Here is a 19,180-nt window from a genome sequence, read left to right as displayed (position 1 = left end):
GACTTGGAAGGACGAATAAACCCATTTGCCAAGTATTGATCCAGGTATTGTCGAAGGTGAAGGTTCTCAGGCTCGGTGAGGGCATAAATTCTACTACAAGGAGGAGTAGATCCAGGTATCAGGTCTATCTGGCAGTCATAAGACCTATGAGGAGGTAGAGAGTTAGCCTGATCCTTCCGGAAAACATCTTGGTATTCTAGGTATTCAGGAGGTAACTGGGGAGTCTCTGAAGAAATTGCTGCCAGTGCAACACCAGGTGGAGGGTGACAAGTAGAGACACATTCTGGAAACTGGACCGTTCTTGCTCGCCAATCGATCAGAGGATTGTGTTTCTCTAACCAAGGTATTCCTAGAATAATCTGAAACTGAGGGGCCTTGATCACATCGAACACGATCTTCTCATGGTGTCCATCTTGACTTACTAGCGTCACCTCTTGAGTGGTATGCGTTACTGGCCCGGAGGCTATCTCCGTACCATCCACCGTAGTAATGACGTCCTTTACAGCCTTGGGACAAAGAGTTAGATTCATCCTCAAAACCATTTCATGATCCACATAATTGCCGATGGCACCGCTGTCGACGTAAGCTTCAATTGCATGTAATCGATCCGGATTATCAGGGCTAATGGGGACCATAGGTATCACGAAATGCGAGGTCACGGAACTGGTTTTCACGCTCGGCAAGAGGACCTCTATTCTTGTCGGGCGAGGTCGTTTCCCTGCTCAGAGTTTGTAACTTTGGTAACTGCAGCTCCTACTGCCTTCTTGGCAGGTTTCACCGGACAGTCTCGAAGAAAGTGCCCTGAGTTTCCGCAATAGAGGCATAATTGCAACTGTTTTCTCCTTTCCCGCTCCTTTTGTGTTAGAGGACCTTTCAGACCCCCTATTTGCATGGGTTCCCCGGAGTCTACTCCTTTGGAAGGAGTTGGCGGTTTGGAAAATACTCGAGCATCAAACTTGGAACGATCGGCCTTCCTGTTCTGCAGTCTGTGATCTATTTGAACGACTAAGTCTATATAGTCCGAACAATTTTGTGGGGGATTCACTACTTGGGCTAACACATCTTTGAGCTCTCCACGTAGACCTCTATAAAACAGCGTAATCCTTTTGTCCTCAGGCCATTGAGTTTCCACTATCAGTCTGTTGAAAGACGCAATATAAGCCAAAAGGTCTTGATTACCTTGTCGCAACGAAAGAAGCTCATTGTCCAAGGCCTGCCCCTGTGAATGTCTTGCGGACAGTTTTTCCATACTGAGCTGAAAAGCTTGAAAATCATGGAGGACCGGATCATCTTGATTTACTAGAGGGATCGACCAGTCTGCCGCATTGCCACTAAGGTACGAAAGCACGAAAGCTACTTTAGCTTGATCAGTTGGAAAGGCTGCTGGCCGGCATAAGAAATGCAACCGGCACTGATTGATAAATACTGCAAACCTCTTTGGGTCACCAGAAAATCGTTCGGGCGGAGCCAGAGGTACATTCCCAGGTAGGTTGATCTGCACTGGATTCATAGAGGATGTAGAAGGAAGATTTCCCCCAGATGCGGGTAACGGGGTCTGTCCGGCTTGTGACTGTAGCAATTGTCTAGCGAGATCATCTGTTCGCTCCTTGGAAATAATCAGTTCCCTTCTTAGAGCGTTCGTTTCCTGACGGGCTGCATGCACTTCTGCCCTTAGTTCCCCAAGTAACTGGGCTAGCTGGTCGGTATCCGAGGTTTCCATAGCGCCTGGACGGGAGTTTTGTGGTAGGCTTTGCGTTCTGTAACGCTCACCTGATTCCCGTAGAGGCGCCGGTCTTGACTGGGCGTATACCGTATCTTCAAAGGTGATGTGTAACACACGGCTGGCTCTTTGGGCTGGACCTCTGTGCACTGTATGTCTGACTCGAAGGGTAAGATGTCTGCAGATAGAAAATATGGGATTAAGGAACTGGGTTATTGAATGTCTCTCTCTTCTTCCCTTTCTCTTCTCCTGTAGAACCCCACAGGTTAACCCTCTCACCTTAGGTAAGTGAACGCCGTGCTCTCCATCTGCCTCGGGGCAGGGTGCTGTAACCAGTTTCTTCACTGGATAAGGGCAGCAGGCCTCTTGACTTCAGAGGACTGCTGTCCGTCGTTTACTGCACGAACGGTAAGTTTCGAGTAATCCTAATCTCTTTAAAGTCTTTAGTAATGATGTCTCTTGTTTTGCAGGGTTCCGGCGATGGCGGATGACGGGCTGAAGTGAGTTGAAGATGGAGCCCGTGTGATGAATAGAAGCGCTTGGAAGCACGCAAGTAAGCGCTTGTTGCCTGCTTCACGATGCGCTCTAACTGTCTTTTTATTTTGCAGGTACAAGTTCGGAGCGGCTTCAGGGTGCCGGAATACCCACTGGGTTAGATGTGGAAAGGAGTAATGGCACGTGAGTATTAAAGTTCCCCAATATCTTTAAATGCACCTTGTTTTGTCTTTCAGATGCGGGATGCAGCGCCGAAGGCCTCCGGAGCGTGCGAAGAGTTGGTAAGCTTTTGTCTTTCAGATGCTGGAATGCAGTGTGAAGACCTCCGGAGCGCACGAAAAGTAGGTAAGCCTTTGTCTTTCAGATGCCGGAATGCAGCGCGAGGCGTTGGTGACAGCCGATGGACCAGGTAAGTGAAGAGCTGTCACTGAAGACCGTAATGCTAACCTGTTCTTTCCTGTCTTTATAGGTGTTGCTGAAGACTGGATTCAGGATGGTAAGCCTTTTTCCTTAGGCCCAGGATCAGATGCAGAAGACACGATGAGCGTTCTGCTGCAGAGGATGCAGAATAATGCAAAGCAAGATTCATCCATCGGGTGTGGTTTAAATAGCCTCCTGTAGTGCTTAGGTGTCTCCTTCCACAGCCACGCCTAGGTAAGAAAAGAGTTCCTGCTTTCCAGAAGAGTTCCAGGGTTCTGAATCTAGGGAGTGGCTCCTGCCCCACCCAACAGGAAAAGTAGTTCCAAACGGAAGAGGATCAGAGGCTCAACTGGCAGGCAAGTAAGCAGCATGGTCTGCTGCAGGTAAGTCCACCCAAGCATTATGAGCCCGGCGCTTCCAGCGCTGGGACTGGGCATATTTATGAGCCTGGTGACACTGGCGCCAGGACTGGGTCCAAAAGGTCCCAATTGGGACTGGTTGGCACTCGGAACCTGGGTTATGGATCTGCTTCCAAGGGAGTTGGGAAAACCCTGACCTTTTGGAAGCAGAGATCATGACAGGTACTTCGCAGCCAGCGCGTATCCCCAACGGGGATTCAGGGGTTGAGCCGCATGCAAATTAGAATGAGCGGAGCTAGGGATTGGTCCATAAAGTTCAGTAGGTGTGTTCTGAACGGTGCACTTTAGTAAGACCGTCTTCTCCCTGACAGGACACCACACAGCCATGGCTTTCCATGCTCGAAAACAGATAATCTGGATTGTGGGAGACTCATGGATCCATTGGTTGAAGGTGCATGCAGAAAGCTACAGTTTATCTGCAGATCTCGGATTTCCTCATGTGGAGGTGCACTGGCATGGCGTGCGTGGCATGAGGTGGCTAGACTTGGTACCTCTCTGTGTTACTTTACTGACAGAGCGTCCTCCAGATATACTTATCATTCACTGCGGAGGAAACAGTTTGGGCCATGTCTCTGGAATTTATTTGCAATTTGCAATGAAGGAAGGACTTGCCAAGCTCATGGACATGTTTCCAAATTGTCACATACTTTGTCACTCACGTATTTTTCCCGTATTGCACAAAGACAAAGACAAATATATCTGACAATCAGTTTTCTCCAATCCACAGTTTTTGACCCACACAACACACCACCGAAAGGCTCTTTTCAGAGCCACCACTTACTCCCAGCGTCCACTTCATTGTGCTTGTGCCACTTGCACCCTCCCTTTTTTCCCCTACGACTGTCTGCAAACTTTTCCACCACTCCGCGGGGGTCTACGACCGTCACTTCATAGCTCTATCTTTAAACTGAGAAAGGCGGCTCTGAAAAGAGCCTTTGCGGTAATTTTTGTTGTTTTCACGTTTATTGCTTCACAGCACACGACCCACTAGGAGAAGAGGCCAAAGGAGGGTAAGGAAGGGACACCAGCCACGGGGATAAGAAAGGGCAAGTGAACAGAGAAAGATATAGGGTGAGCTTTATTTAGGTAAGGAACAGATCTTCTGGTGCTCTGCGACCGCAGCCTCAAAAGCACTTCGAAAACTCTTCCCCCCTGCAAAGTACTGCGTTACAATAATTGCACACTATTGTCACCTGTGAAAGGTAAGGGTCAACAGCATTGTGAATGGCTTGTGAGGCAGCTGGCGGGAGGTGCTCCCCCACAGGAGTGTCTCTTGTGGTGGGAGGATCGGACACGAAGGATGCTGTGGAGGAACTCCAGCGACTACGCTCTTCACATGGCACCACTTTGCGAATGTCTGCAGTGTGGAACAAAGTGAGGTGTCGCTTCATGGTTGTCGTACCAAAGCTGTACGAACTAACTCTCCCGCGACTCAGCACCACCTCGCACTGGTTACACTTCACCAGGTTCGCACGTGCTTTTGGTACGTTCCCATAAATGGAAAACAACCACCACACCCATGACTCCCGGCGAGTGCTCCAACTGCTGATTTCCTCCACTTCATTCTGTTCCTCTTCTTCTTCCTCGCTCTCTACATCCTCAGCCATATATCTCTCTGCAGGCTCTTGGGGAGGTGGTGGTGGTGGCGGGTTTGGGGGTGGTGCAGAGGCTAATGAACCAACAGCAGCCATGCAAGCCATGCCGATTAGTTTCCTTTTGGTCACTACAGCAGTAAAGGCGGTACACCTCAATCTGCTATAGCTAGAAGGAGAATGAAGATGCACTCAGGGGTGTGGACATTTGTAGGGCTGGAGGGGTGTGCCTCGTGACCGTCTTCATCACTGCAAAGCGGTACAAAAAATTTACACATCAAGTGCTCAGGTCAGCTATTGTCTGGGATACGTGAAATTATATTTTTACACTCTACAATACTTTGCCTTGTGTCTACAATTTCTTTTGGACTGTTGCGGAAGCACACAAACTATGAAAATTAGTCCACACACTCAGTGTGGGTACGGTCACATGATGATGTCCTGAACACATCCGCACCATAAATGGGAGTCCGCTGGGTAGCAAATGCAGAGTACCAAACGTGCGCATGCGCGCAAGTGTCCTACGGACAGTGTTCGCATTCTCAAACAATTTCAAAGTGCGACACAAGTGAGACGGTCAGTTAGGGACAGGCGCGATGTTCGCTATACTTACGGTTGTACTGCACATGTGCATACATGATATGTTCACTGTACGGACAGTTCCAGTGTCCTGAGGACAACTCATTTTGTTTGCCTACGAACTTGCCGGCCACCGCACCTGTTCTACGGATGGCACCATTTTGGCTGCGCCCGATAAGTACAGGTATACTGTCCTTCACACACTCCTGTTTTGCTTATTTACAGCGATCCTGGACATATGGTGTGTTCTACGAACATGTTTCATCTAGTTTACAAGCGGTACGGCGAGGTATAATGTCCTTAGGACGCCCCTTTCTGTTCATGTACGCACAACTTCAACAGATGGTGCAGTCAAACTTCAAGTCCATCTTACTTGACATTAGTAAGGGTAGGTGTACTGCCTTTACAGCACCCACATTCCATTCCTTATGGATAGGTCGAACAGGGGCGCTGTTCGACCTATCTGTAAGCTAAAAATGTTTTACTCACTCTCTTTCACTACACACACACACACAAACACACACACACACACACACTCTCTCTCTCTCGTTCTCTCGCTCTCGTTCTCTCTCTTTCTCTCTCGTTCTCTCTCTTTCTCTCTCTTTCTCTTTCTTTCTCTTTGTCTCTTTCTCTTTCTCTCTCTAGAATTCTGCATTACGTATAACGGAACACGAATTCATTCAGACTTTCAATAGGGCTTATTCAATGGACTAAATTCATATAGCAGATTGAGCAATTCCTTGCACCTGGAATCTAAAAGAAGGCAAAGATATTGTAGCCAGAAGTACAAAATTGTACTTCTACGTCCCTGCCTGATGTTTTTGGCTGACCAGTGCCTCGTAATGCAACAGAAGATTTGGAACTCCTGGTCATTAATTAGACACTAGTGCAAACAAGACTCCTCCAATTCCTCCTTGTCGATTATTAGCTGGAATATTGCATGCCTCAAGGATAAAATTGGGGATTAGGACTGGCATTGTTCAATTGGCCACAGAGGCATAATAGCCTTAAAGGAAATGTGGGCTGTGCACTGTGAGCAATCCAGGGACCTTGTGACCTCTCCCCAAGCAGGAGGCACCTCCTTTGGGACTAGGGAGGTGAGCCCACTATGCTTAACGACCCATAGGGGACAGGGTAAGAGGGATCCCTCTGGAAGTGACTCCCCTTTGGGGACAGGGAAACTACAGAGAGGGACTTAAGACTCCATCCTATCCCCCCACCCCTGACACTAACACTTCGTTATGGGGTGTACAGGAGCTAAAGTGTATGAGAACCCTTGAACAATGGCTGGATCGACTTCTGACCCAAACTTCATTTCATCTGCCAGTAAAAACAGCCTCCTGAAGTCCCGTCCGGTGAGGAACCAATCAGGAAGGTGTATCCACACTGTCTGCAGACTTATGTTGCACTGCAGCACACACTAAGAGGAGAGATGTATAGAGAGACAGAATGCCAGGTTTGCGCTGGGAGAGTGCAACGTGGCTTGGCCGATGGGAAACTGGAGCAGTGGATTGTGGCAGCGCGAGCGATAACTGAGTACCCTTTTGGGCTGAAGCAGAGCCCGGAGGAGAATTCGGCCACAACCTCCCACACCGAGTAAGCTGGAACTAGGAGGAGATGCCCATCGCTGCTGAGTCCAGTTGAGGAGTGACATAAGCAGCAGCATGCCGAGATGAGGGGCGGTTGGCATACATTGCCTTCCCAGGGAACACTGCTCACTGGATATAGTTATGCAGTGGCTTCTGAGAAAGTGGAGGCGATCTGCAAGGCCAGAGGATGGAACCCCAGTGTGGGGAGGAAGAAAGAGAAAAGCCCCAGAGTGCAGAGCAACTGGAATAACCTTAGAGTGGGGAGAAAGAGTCAAAGGAAGCTTGAGTGGAGACAGAGAAAGCATACCCCAGATAAAGGGGAGTGAGCATGGGGAAAGTCTTGGAGCAGAGTGAGATTGAGAACACCCCACAGTGGGGAGTACAAAGGAGAAGCCCAGAGGTAGGGTAAAAAGCCAACAAGCCCTGGAGTGGGGAGAGAAACAGCAGGGAGCCACAGAGTGGGGAAACGAGACAGCGAGAAGCCCAGTGTGCGTGAAAGAACCGAGGAGCCCAGAGTAGGAAATGAGCAAGAGCGAACACCAGAATGGTATAGGAAGACTGAAAGAACCCCAGACTTCAGGAAGGGGAAATACAAAAGTCTCCCTGAGGGAAGAAGGACTGTGAGATGCACAAGTTTGAAGGAGGATCAGAGAGAATAAAGCTACTACCCCGGCAGGGCACTCCAGCTATACATAATGAAAAGGAGACCGAGTGGGGGTCAGAAGCGAGTGGCCACCCTTTCTCTTGGGCAAGGCCCAAAGTATGTCTTGATTTTTAAATGTTTTATTTTATTTGGAGCACAAGGGAGCGACAGTAGGTTAGGATAGGATTTCTGCACGGAGGACTTCATTTACGTTTGACCATCTTGGCACACTGACCAATAACCCTGTTTACCTTCATTTACATAAAGTAAGGCTTCGTAGCTCAGAGTTGAGGAAAGATTAGGTCTTTTTGAATCAGACGAGCAAAGAAACCTTTTTTGAAAATCATGGCTGCTTGTGGGTCTCCTGATTTTGACATACCAAAGCACCCTTTTCACAAAGAAGGTTATGTTGTATACTGTGCTTCTGCTATATCAGCTCGTAGGTGGAGTACTTGAGGGGCTCTGCTTATCTGGGTGTCCACTAGACTGGCAGTTAGGGTCTGGCAGTTGGACACGAGTACCACCCATTTCCTTTGAATAGTACAGGGGGTGCATTGTGGGACTTATTCCTTTAAATTATCATACTGGTGAGAACGTTTTGTTCCAGCTTGGAGCCATTATGAACTTGGACAGCGGTCTGGTTCTTGTACTAATGTTGGGGTAGATGTAATGGATTTTAAAATGTCCACATGTTGGGAGTTCTAATGAGCGTTTATTGAACCTTGATGCCTTGAGCGGTGTTCTAGGTATGTCCCCAAGGGACATCTAAGCGGGTGTCTTTTACAATGATAATATGGCTCCTTGACTCAGTTTTGATAGCCCGTAATGAGAGATCATATAAGTACAGCAGCAAACATCTTTTGTGCCCACCAATCATCCTCTAGGATTATCTTCTGTCAAGTAAAGCATGAGAACACAAAGGATTTTTGGGTTGGATCACGGGTAGAAGTGACCCCATGTACATTGTACTGTGTATTCATAGAGCATACTGGAGGTGGGGAATAGGGGTGGGACTTTGGGTGGTCCTAGTGGGTGCAGTATGAGATGGTCAATGGTTGATATGCTCAGTTTTCGTCCGGTCATGTACTCTGCCATTATACATAGGGTTTCCTGTTTTAGGGGTTTATTTTCTTTTACTTCCAGGGGGGATTTTTGAGTTTTCAAAAATGTCCATAATCTGTGTTTCAGTGTTTTCCTGTTTGCCTCCTTCAAGAAATCGTGGATAACTCTTTTTTCCATTGTAAACACACAAATATTATTTTATTTTTTCATTGCGTGCATAAATAGGGTAATGTTTCTCAGAGCAAGATGCTATGAACCCTTTACGTGGAATAAAGATGAATGTGTTAATCCAGTAATATCTAAGATTTCTACACGTCACAATTAATGTAGTAAATCATACAATACTTTTTCAGGGACTCTTTGCCCATCCCTGCCCTTTCTTTTCTTCCCATGAAGACTTTGATTTGTGAAAGCGTCTTTTTCACATTGTAGAGACTTCTAATTTTAGCAGATAAGGCATAGTGTGATCAAAGGATTTGCCTGGGAGCATTCACTTTGGTGGACATAATGATTATTTTGATGTCAAAAGAAATAAACTCCAAGCCGATAATAACTAAGGCTTGATTGGAGGGAGTGAGCAGGCCAAAACATTTTGTTGGGTGCAGGAATATCAGGGGATCCTATAGCAGAATGTTGCAAAGTCAACTCAGCTGGTTAACTGATTGTTGCTGAGATGTTATGTTTATACCTTCCTGTAAATCATATGGCTTTTTTTTCTATTCCTGCTGCAACATGTGCTGTTTTGTCTGGGGATGAGCACCGCACTCTCACTTTACTATGTGTAGAAACTTTTGTTCCTATAGCGAAAATCAAAAGCTGGCACCCATGAATATTACGCACAGTAAGTGAGCATATCTTAAAGTGAAATATATAGATGTAGTTCAATTGACCATCCCCTTAGAAGAAAGTGTGCAAGACAAAAGAGCGTTGGAAAATAAATATTCTGGCAAAGTACAAAAGATGCTCACCTTTTAAACCCAACAATCTGTCGTGAAATTTTCCCTGGAAAACAAAATCCCAATACGAGACAAGTGCTTGTTTTCTTGTCGGTAACAGTCTGCACTGAGTTTGTGGCAACCCGGGTTAAATCCTGGTAGCCAAATACTTGAGCAAGCTTGCCAACCTAAAAAAAAACCAATAGTTGCATCCGCCGTCTGAAAACAAGCTACGTATGCACCCAAATGTATCCTTTACTTGTGTCCTGAAAAGCAGCCACAATCGGGGACAAATAACTGCACCGGTCACCAGGATTGCAACCTCTCTTATCACATCCTGGGCAAATATTCATGACTCACTTGCCCTCTCATCATTTCACCTCCTCACCCCCCATGTCAGGCTTTCAACAATACTCTGCTTTATAAAGATAACTTGAAAAGTACACATACCATAGTAAGGTACTCACACAAATATAGAAATTCTTTTAGAACTATGTGAGGGAAAACTGTACAATTGTGGCAGTATGCCCCCCTGCCCATCTTGACTGGGACACTACAAATACCAGAATGCAATTCAGCAAAGGGCAAAGAATTGCCTTTGGGTTTTGAAAGGCTTATAACAAAATGTAATGTGTGAAATGGTTACCTTGTTGTGTTTGACAAATGCATTATGATGTGATGAAAATATTACATTCTACCGAAAATAAACACCTTTTGTGAACATGATTCAGTTAGTTTAACACTGTTCTGTGTGATATTGGCCTGGAGGACTGTGTAGACTTAGGCAGTGGTAGAATGGTACCGAAAAAAGTAGTGGAACTGGGCCTCGGTAGGGGAGAGGATAGTCCCACATGTGGCAAGGTGTTGCGGCCGGGGAATTGCAAAAATCTAAGTGACTTGTAACTAAGGCTCCTATTACAACTTTACACTTGCACATGGACAAGAATGTACACATTCTCTATAAAGAATGGTAAATATGGTCATAAAAAGTAGAGGAATGGTAAACAGAAAAAAATAAAGTAGTGGAACACTGCTACCGACCGTTCCCACTCACTTTGATCACTGGATTTAGGCACCTAACATGTGCTTTCTGTGTTCTTTTAGAAAGAAATGCCCATTTGCATTTCTTCACATGGAGAGGTTACGAGCGTCTTTCCAAAACAATGGTCCCTTAAATGAGACATCATTTGTAAATCGGTTCTAATGTAAAAACTCTCCTTAAAGAAAGAAAGTGTTAAGCAGAAATTGAGGGGCATTCAGCTTCTGATGAGCCTCTGTGTGTGGGTGCTCTAGAGAGCCACAGGAGTTTGGGAGGTGACCGTGACACTGTGGCCTCACACGAGCCTCGTGCATGGAAGCCTCACACAGCTTTCCTTTGAAAGCCAACAGGCAGCTGACACTTTTCAGCTTTCCTTCAGACAGATACACATACATAGAGGCTCTGTGGGCAAAATCGGACACTGAAATATCTATGTTAAACCATTTTTTGTATATACAAATATTTGTCAATGGTCAAGGGCTATTTTGAGGAATTTTAGCCAATTTTAATACTTGAATCTGCAACCACAAAAATGGCTCAAATTTGTTTACAATCCCCCCAAAAAGCTCTGACCACATACAAGTATTTATTTCTACAATGAAAATGATGCAACATTGAATGTGCAGTGTTTTTGCATAAGGTCAGGGGACAGGAGGGGTAGCAATTGGAGAAAGCAAGCAAACAGGCATACATGGAGGGGAGTAGGGTCCTTTTCCTATTGTTTGCCAAGCCTCCTCCCCAGCCACCTCTTCACCCCCAATTTCCTCCCATCCCTGCTCACACTAAGGCACAACTGGTATAGGGGAAATAGTGTTTATCAGTTTAAACCTAGGAGGCACTTTTTTCTTCTGGAGGTGTTTTTCCGATTTCACTGAAAACAGGAAAGCCTAATTATACAGCACTTGTATCTTGGTCCATGAATATCCATGACCTAAAAACAGTGTAATGTCTAAAACCTTTAAAACTATCAGCAATCTCCTCAGTACTTTTATCAACCCATGTTTGTGATGGGCTGCGTAGGCCATCCTGATTTGACAAGGAATGCCCTAGTAAGAAGGGACAGTTCTCTTATGCACCTAGGACAATGAAAAAGAGGGCGAGGAAGTTTTCTACCCAATAGTGCACATGATCGGGAGCCAGTACATGGAGCTTGTTTGCACTAGGAAACACAGTGCACTGAAAGAACCTGGAAGGAATTGTCCCAGGCAATTCTTGCTAATGACAGTAAGGCCTTCTGGACTTTGTTAACATGAGAAATGAACAATAACTCTCAGAGAATCGAGTGTAATAACTCAAGGAAAACTCAGAAGAAGAATATTCTCTCTTTATATGGTCATGTGGCAGATCGGGGGAGACATAGACCCAGTTAGTAAATTACACATTTGATGGGCCTGTTATTAGTGTTCCATCTCAGCCACTCCACCCTTTTACCTTGGAGGAGGTCAGTAAGGTGCTGCATTCTCAGGCATCAGGGTACGTCTTTGACTGATATGGAGTGCAGCTGGACACTTGTTTTTTAAAATCCAATTCTGTGGTTTGGGTGCCAACACTTTGTTGTTGGTCTAATTCGGTTTTAATTACAGGGGCAATGCCCCCTACCCCGGACTGCCTATGAGAGGCCCATGGATTGGAAGCATATAACATTCAATATACATTTCTTCATCTATATAGTATTTTCATATATATGGTGCTGTTGACTTCTAGAATAGGCATATATCATTAAGAATCTATAGGCTTGGGTTTAGGGAAGCTGTGCTTTCATTTAGCAGAGTACAGCCTTTTTGTTTATTTATAATTCACTCCAACATGAAGATGTATTTTTCTGAAGGGATAAGAAGCAACCGCCCCATCCCGCTAGGCAATTAGAGTCTGTTTACTATGCAGTCCTCTCACAACTGTGCAATGGCACTAGTAAGATTTTAGTGGTCTATTTCAATTGCATCAGTTTCGGGGAATGAAAATGAACACGCTTATCTCCTTCCCACCCCACTAGAATGGTATGGGTTTTCACAGAATTTCTCTTTTATAAATGACTATGCACAGGTCAAAAATGTAATAACCCACTGTAAAACTGAGGAATGTTCTACACCAGTTGACAGCTCCCATCTTTGAATACACCTCTACAAACACTCTGTTTAATTTACATGGCTGGTCTCAAAAGACAAGGCACATATCACTGTGAAAATGCTTTTATCATACTTTAAATCGGTCCTGAATGTGACCAGAAGGCAAAGTGCAAATCTGTATCCTCACAGCCCATCTCATTCAATGTCTTGGCTGGTAAATGATTCCTCTGAAGAATTTTCAGTTGCCATCAGGGGTTTTTATACTCCCTTCTGGGTGTGTCTTTTAAGGCACAAAACTGGCATGGTATCTTCAGCTCCAGGTAGCTCCACCCAGTCAAAAATACCTCCTGACCTTGACTTAGGAATTCTTCTTAGGGAATAGGGTCCTATTTAGGCAAAGTTCTGCTTCAGGCTTTCTCTGAACAAGGCCATTGAATCTTCTCATAATTTCAGCGTTTCCGACTTCAGCACTTATTCACTTGGGCAGGGCTTCCCTATCTGCAGAATTTCCAGAATCCCTGAACTCTTATCTACTTTCTGTGGGTTTGGGCTTCTATAGCATCTACATTTTCCCCCAAAATGCCATCTGACATCATAACACTTTAGGAAATTGACATCCCCAGAGAAAACCCCCATTATTTGACAGGTCCATCATATTTAGGCATGTCACAAGGGATCTTCTATACGTTTTGGACTCCCATATTTCATCCTTAACTTTTGTTATAATGTATCACCATTGAGATGTGCATTTTATAGATTACACAGCAAACCTGCATTTATAGACCGGTTGCATGCTTTGGTGGCATTCAATATTCTGAAGTAATATCTTAAAATGTTAATTATGGATATATATTCATGTATCATGTTAAGACATATTCTGTAGAGGGGGCTCCCCAGAGCCCAGAACTGTCTTTGCTTTCTGTGAGGGGTCAGTAATGTGAGGCAGACAACTGCCTGTGGGTTTACCAAAATATGCCATTTTATTAAAGAAAATGTCTGAAAACAAAGCCTTGCTTGCCCTATTCAACTGGAGAATTTCCTGCCTAATCTGTAAGCTCAAGGAACATTCTCTAGCATGGGATAACTGGCCCATAAACAACCATAAAGAGAAAATATATGGCAATACGGTATAGTAAACAATATTAATACAATATCTGAATGACCTTCTCCTGTCCTGGACAAGAATCAAAGTTATCTCCGAAATGTTCAGCAAAAGAAAAGAGAGGTTTCAAAACAGGTCTTGATATTTCCAAGTCATAGGAAAAAATTTTAATTAAACATCAACTGGTAACAAATCTTTAGTTCCTGGATGGAAGATCCTTTTCCAACTTCCAGAAAAGAAATATCACCAATGGTAATCCTGGTTATGGTAAATTGTCTCTTCTTCCAATTAGTTTGTCACAGTTCAAAAGAAGGGGTAATATTCCCCAATGTCAATAATAGACAATTCTTTAGGGCTTCTTCAGTTACAACTTTACATTGGTATATCTGTCAGCATGTTTACTTTGTGTTGTTTCTTCCACCTCAACAACCATACTTCTGCTGTTGGTACTAAGGGAACGGTCACATTTGTCCCACAGTACGTTACTGGTTCATACCACTTCAAGGATGCATCTGTTGACAACTTAATATACCACCACAGTTTAAGTATTAATATCACTGCTTGGTACTTTGAATTGTTAGACAGGCTACAACAAGATACACTTCTACCTCTTCAGGTCGTCAAGACACTTTTCCTTTTTAATGGCTTTCTAAAGAAAGGGTCAGCTTCTTTGCCTCACCAGTCATCTGCCACCATAACAACCTGCTTCCGCTCATAAGAATCACTTCCCTCTAGCTTCAGCAGTCTTGGACACCACACGTTGTATTTTACTTCAGAATATACTTCAGAAGCATTTAGTTCCCCTTCCCCAGCTTTGCTCGCACTTTTCGGACAGTTATTAGCCCCAGCAATCAGCCAGAAGCTTAGGTATCACTCTCTCAGCTTCAGATATCAAGGGTATACTTGTATCTTAGGCCACTTGACTGTTACAAACTTCACAGTGTAGGTGGATGTCTCTTTAACTCTTGGCTTGGGTAATGCTGTTTTTCTCTTCAATGGTTTAGACTCTTTACTTTGTAGAAATGCAACAAATGTCACTTCTGGATACAGTTCAGGATTCAGTCTTTCAAGTGAAAACACAATTGGGCACACGCAGCCTCTCTTTAAAGTAGATTTTAAGATTTAAAGTTGAGTAAGGAATTGTATTCCAATGCAACGGCAAAGGAAGAAGATCTGACTTCCTTTGGGTTTTAGGCACATGCAACCTCCTTTTGATGTAGTTTTCACTCTTTGCAGCTTATCACTCGTATATTGTCAAAGTTGGGTATTCTGTAATGGTTTAGAGAGCATTCCCTCTTCTGAACTGGCGAGATGAGACCACACCGTTAAGCAGTAACAGTCTTTAAATAGTTCAAAAATGGTTTTCAATTACTTTAGCTTCTTACGCGAGTGCTACAATTCCATTGTTAACAAGACTTCAATTGTAACAAACAGCTTTCACTCGCATTACGCTTCAATTAGGAGATGACTACAGTTACCGGCAAGGCTTGCGCAGTGCACTACAATGCTGTGCTTCACTCACCAGTTTCATAGACACTGGCTTTGTGGGTTGCACTGTTGCACTGCTTTCCCAACTTTCTCTACCACTTCTGCTGCTTCTGGCTTGCTGGGGACCCACACTCTTCCCCTGCACTGTTATCTCTGGTCCAGCCACTCACACTGGGAGTTCCTTTTTCTCCCAAGACCCTTGGCTTGTCTTCTGCTTCTGGCCTTCATCTCCTGCACGTTTACAGCTCTGCAATCACAGCAATAAAACTCACATGGGGAACACTCAGACTCCTGCACGTCTTCCGTTGTGCAGCCTCTGCATTTAATCTTTTGGGAGAACAGGACTCTTTCTGAACTTACAGGTGAAATCTCCTTTCTCACCGTTCCGGTGTCCCTTCTGTGCTCCCACTTCTCCCTGATTTGCCAGCCTTCTTCTCTGCTTCTACTGCTACAGCCAGCCTTCCAGCTCCTGTTGCAACTCCTTCTTTCCTGAGGGGGCCTTTTATGCCTCCCGGGTTCAGTAATGGGCTTCAGGTGTGGGCTATTGGAACTGATTGCCTGACTAATGCAATGGCTACTAGGTTTAATTGCCTGACTGCTACATCTGCATGCCTCTGATGTACTCTTCCTTGTCTCAGTATGTCTAGGATTCTGGGACTTGTAGTTTGTTTCAATAAATGGTTTTCCCATTTCAACAGTTCGGCAAATAGCCATCAAAAGTGTGGGATTGCAGGGAAAGTTAAATAGGGCATTGTCCCAATCTTCCTGGTCTGTTTCCTCCCCAGGTGATACTTTCGCAGTACCCCACCCCCAGGGTCAGGATCCCAAGGCATCTGCCTTTGCCTGGGCACATGAGGAGGGTCACAGACCAGATTCCTGGCAGGGATCATCACTGATTCACCGCATTTCAAAGATGGCCAAGGTGTTGCCAGGATATAAGCAAAAAAAGGTCTTTTGCTTTATAGTGCATTTTCAAATTCTGTATTTGGAAGTCCCATTTCAGCGTAACTATTGACTAAGGATGAAATGTAAGTGGAACCAAGTTCTTTGATGCTTGGTGCTGAGAAAACCAGAACCCTTCATAAATTGAAAGGGGGCTTGTGAAATTCATTGGATGTATTTGTCCAGTATCTTTCTTGAAGTAAGCACATGCTTGTATGGGTGAGGTCCACTTAATTATTGGATGAGGGGTGGAAGGCCTTACTTTACCAAGGGCCTCACAATGTTTGCATTTTGAGAACGGGAATGAGCTCAATTTGCTCTCTAAAGGATTTGCGGAGACAAGTCCTGGTAATAATGTATTCCTTTGCATTTGACACTATGTAGCATAAGTAAATCCAGTGTGTACATTATTTTCAGCATTCCAAAGTATAATTTTTTATTTTTAGCAAACTTGCATTCTATTTCTATAAAATAATGTGTACACTATGTACAGATTGAGCTATACAATGCGATTTTGGTGGTGGTTTATTTATTTTATTTGGATTTGTTAAGCGCCCAACGGGCCAGGGGCATCGTGGCGCTGTTACAGAATATTTGGCTTAGTACAAGCTAACAACAGTGGTGACAGGCATTGATCATGGCTTTTTGCGGTAAGAAGTGCATGGAGTTCCAGGGTTACAGTGGAACGGTGTGAGACCAATTGTTATAACAATAACAGGCAGGGATGGTGTTCCGTGGTTACAGTGGAACTACTTGTTGTGGGTGGCAGTAGTGGAGCATAGTTTAGTTGAATAGTTTCGTTTTTAGCGCTTTTCTGAATGTGAATGGGGATTCTTCTTTTCTGAGATTGGGTGGTTGTGAGATCCGGCCTTTGGGAGCTAGGACTTTAAAGCTGGTACCACCGGTCTTGGTTCTGTTGAAGGTTGGGACTGAGAGTTGGTTAGAGTATTTAGTATTTGTTGCGCTTAGGTCTCTGGGATGGAGCTTGATGTATTCTTTCCACTAGACAGGCTGGTGCTGTTGTCGGCAAGGCATCTATGTGTGATCGTGAGGGCTTTGAACGTTATGCGATCTTTGATTGGGAGCCAGTTGGCCTCTTTTCTTGCCTGGGAGATATGTTCTCTCTTGGGTATGTTGAGGACTGCTCTAAGGGCATTGTTTTGTGCGATTGGTTGTGGGCAGTGCACACATCTTGGGTTGTGCGAGGCAGCACATACAGTGCTTTTCTCATGGATGCAAAGTACCATCAGGGATCAAGTAGGAGTTCATAGAATGGGGAAGCAAGTTTGCAGACATCAATAGGAGTGAGGTGGACAAGGGCCTGGATGGAGGGTAGAAGTCAGGTGGCCAGGCATATGAGCAATGACTGTCAGTTGGGGTAGGCTGTTTTTTTGCCCCAGAACTAGCTTTTGAGATTCCTTTTGAATCTAGTATGTCTTAGATCCAGGGATCCTATTATTTGCATACAGTTACAAAATTGGGTAGTAAGAAGCCAAATAAGATGGAACTTTCTTTTTTTTTTTCAGAAGTATGCATAATATTTCTTCCTTCAAAGATAACACTGGATATCATAATTTCTTGAAATAAGCAACATAGGATTGGAGCTAGTTCTTCCGCAAACATCTTTTACAGATCCTACGGTACTCCATCTGGGACGGATGATTTGTTGAAGTGAAACTTGTTTATAATATCAAACACCACTTTTGACATGGAACATGGACGACCACCCTGTTTGGTCTACCGAGCTTTCGTCTTGCCCCTCTAAGATTAATCTACAATTCTTCTATTCAACTACTTTGTCTTCTCTCTTATTGAGACTCTATTTCCTCTTCACTTGCTTCGCTTGGTTGGTTACCCTTTCACTTCCAATTTCATTTTCTTTGTCTAGTGTTCAAATCCCTCTAGGGACTTCTTTCTACACTCCTTCTCGCTCCCTCCGGTCTTCCTCCCTCTTCACACTCAACGTTCCCCATCCTCCATGTGCCCAGTCCCGTCTCCGATCTTTACACCTTCTTGCTCCCCTTCACTGGAATGCCCTTCCACCCTCTCTCTGCTCTATTACTGTTTACTCTCTCTTCCGTGTCTCCTTGAACACCCACCTTCTTCAATATCCCTGAATGTTTGCTACCAGGATTGATTGTTTACTGCTTACCATTCTTTTGTACCGTACTTTCCTTTTAAAATGTACAGCGCTTTGGTTTAAAACGCTTTATAAAATATAAATAAAACAAAAATAAAATACGAATCTACCTCCAATACCTTGCATGTATTATTGAAATTCTGGGTAAACTTGTCATATTTAAATACTCTTTATTTAGGCTGGTACTAATTACATAAGCTTGGCAAAATGTTGATTAATACTCTTAGTAACATCCGTGGGGTGTCAGTTTGCATCGCACCTTTCTTATCCCATACGTTTGTGATAGTATTTTTTGAGGGTAAGAATATGTTTTATATGTTTTGCAAATATCGCTTACCAGAGGTCAGTGGTGGCTGTTGATTTATTTTTTTCTCCACTTGAGTGGTGTAAATATTTATCAGTAGTGAGCGTAAATTACCAAGCACAGTAAGAAACCCTGAACAATCCAAGTCAATTTGGGGGGAAGAACTCCTTGAGAAAATATCTAAAATAATAGGGTAACAATTTGCGTTTATTTTATAGCAGAGTGTTTGTTATAAAAGGTAATTACTGTTAAAATGGGTTCTTTAGAGTAACACAAGAAAAAATCCAATATATATCAGATCATCAACAGTAATCTAAAGTGTTTCCATGATGCCTGTGCATATAACAAACACCAGCATTGTCACTGTAAAATGCACTTCATGATGCTTGTGCCCACAACATATGCCAGCGCTGTCATTGTAAAATGCAATTATGATGCATGTGTCCACAACATATGGCAGAATTGGAACACTACAAGAAGACATGTTAATGATGTATTTTCCAGTAAATGCCATCATTGCCAATTTAAGTACACACTCGTGTTGGCAATGCTCAATAATGACAGGAGTGCCACTATAAGAAGAGCTTCTAATGCTGGCTGTGCTACTGTGTAGCTTTAAATATAGGTGACTCTAAACATTGTGCA

This window comes from Ambystoma mexicanum, chromosome 9, assembly GCF_040938575.1.
Source record: "Ambystoma mexicanum isolate Mex_15411 chromosome 9, UKY_AmexF1_1, whole genome shotgun sequence".
NCBI lineage: Eukaryota > Metazoa > Chordata > Amphibia > Caudata > Ambystomatidae > Ambystoma > Ambystoma mexicanum.
Note: the sequence above shows the minus strand (reverse complement) of the source record.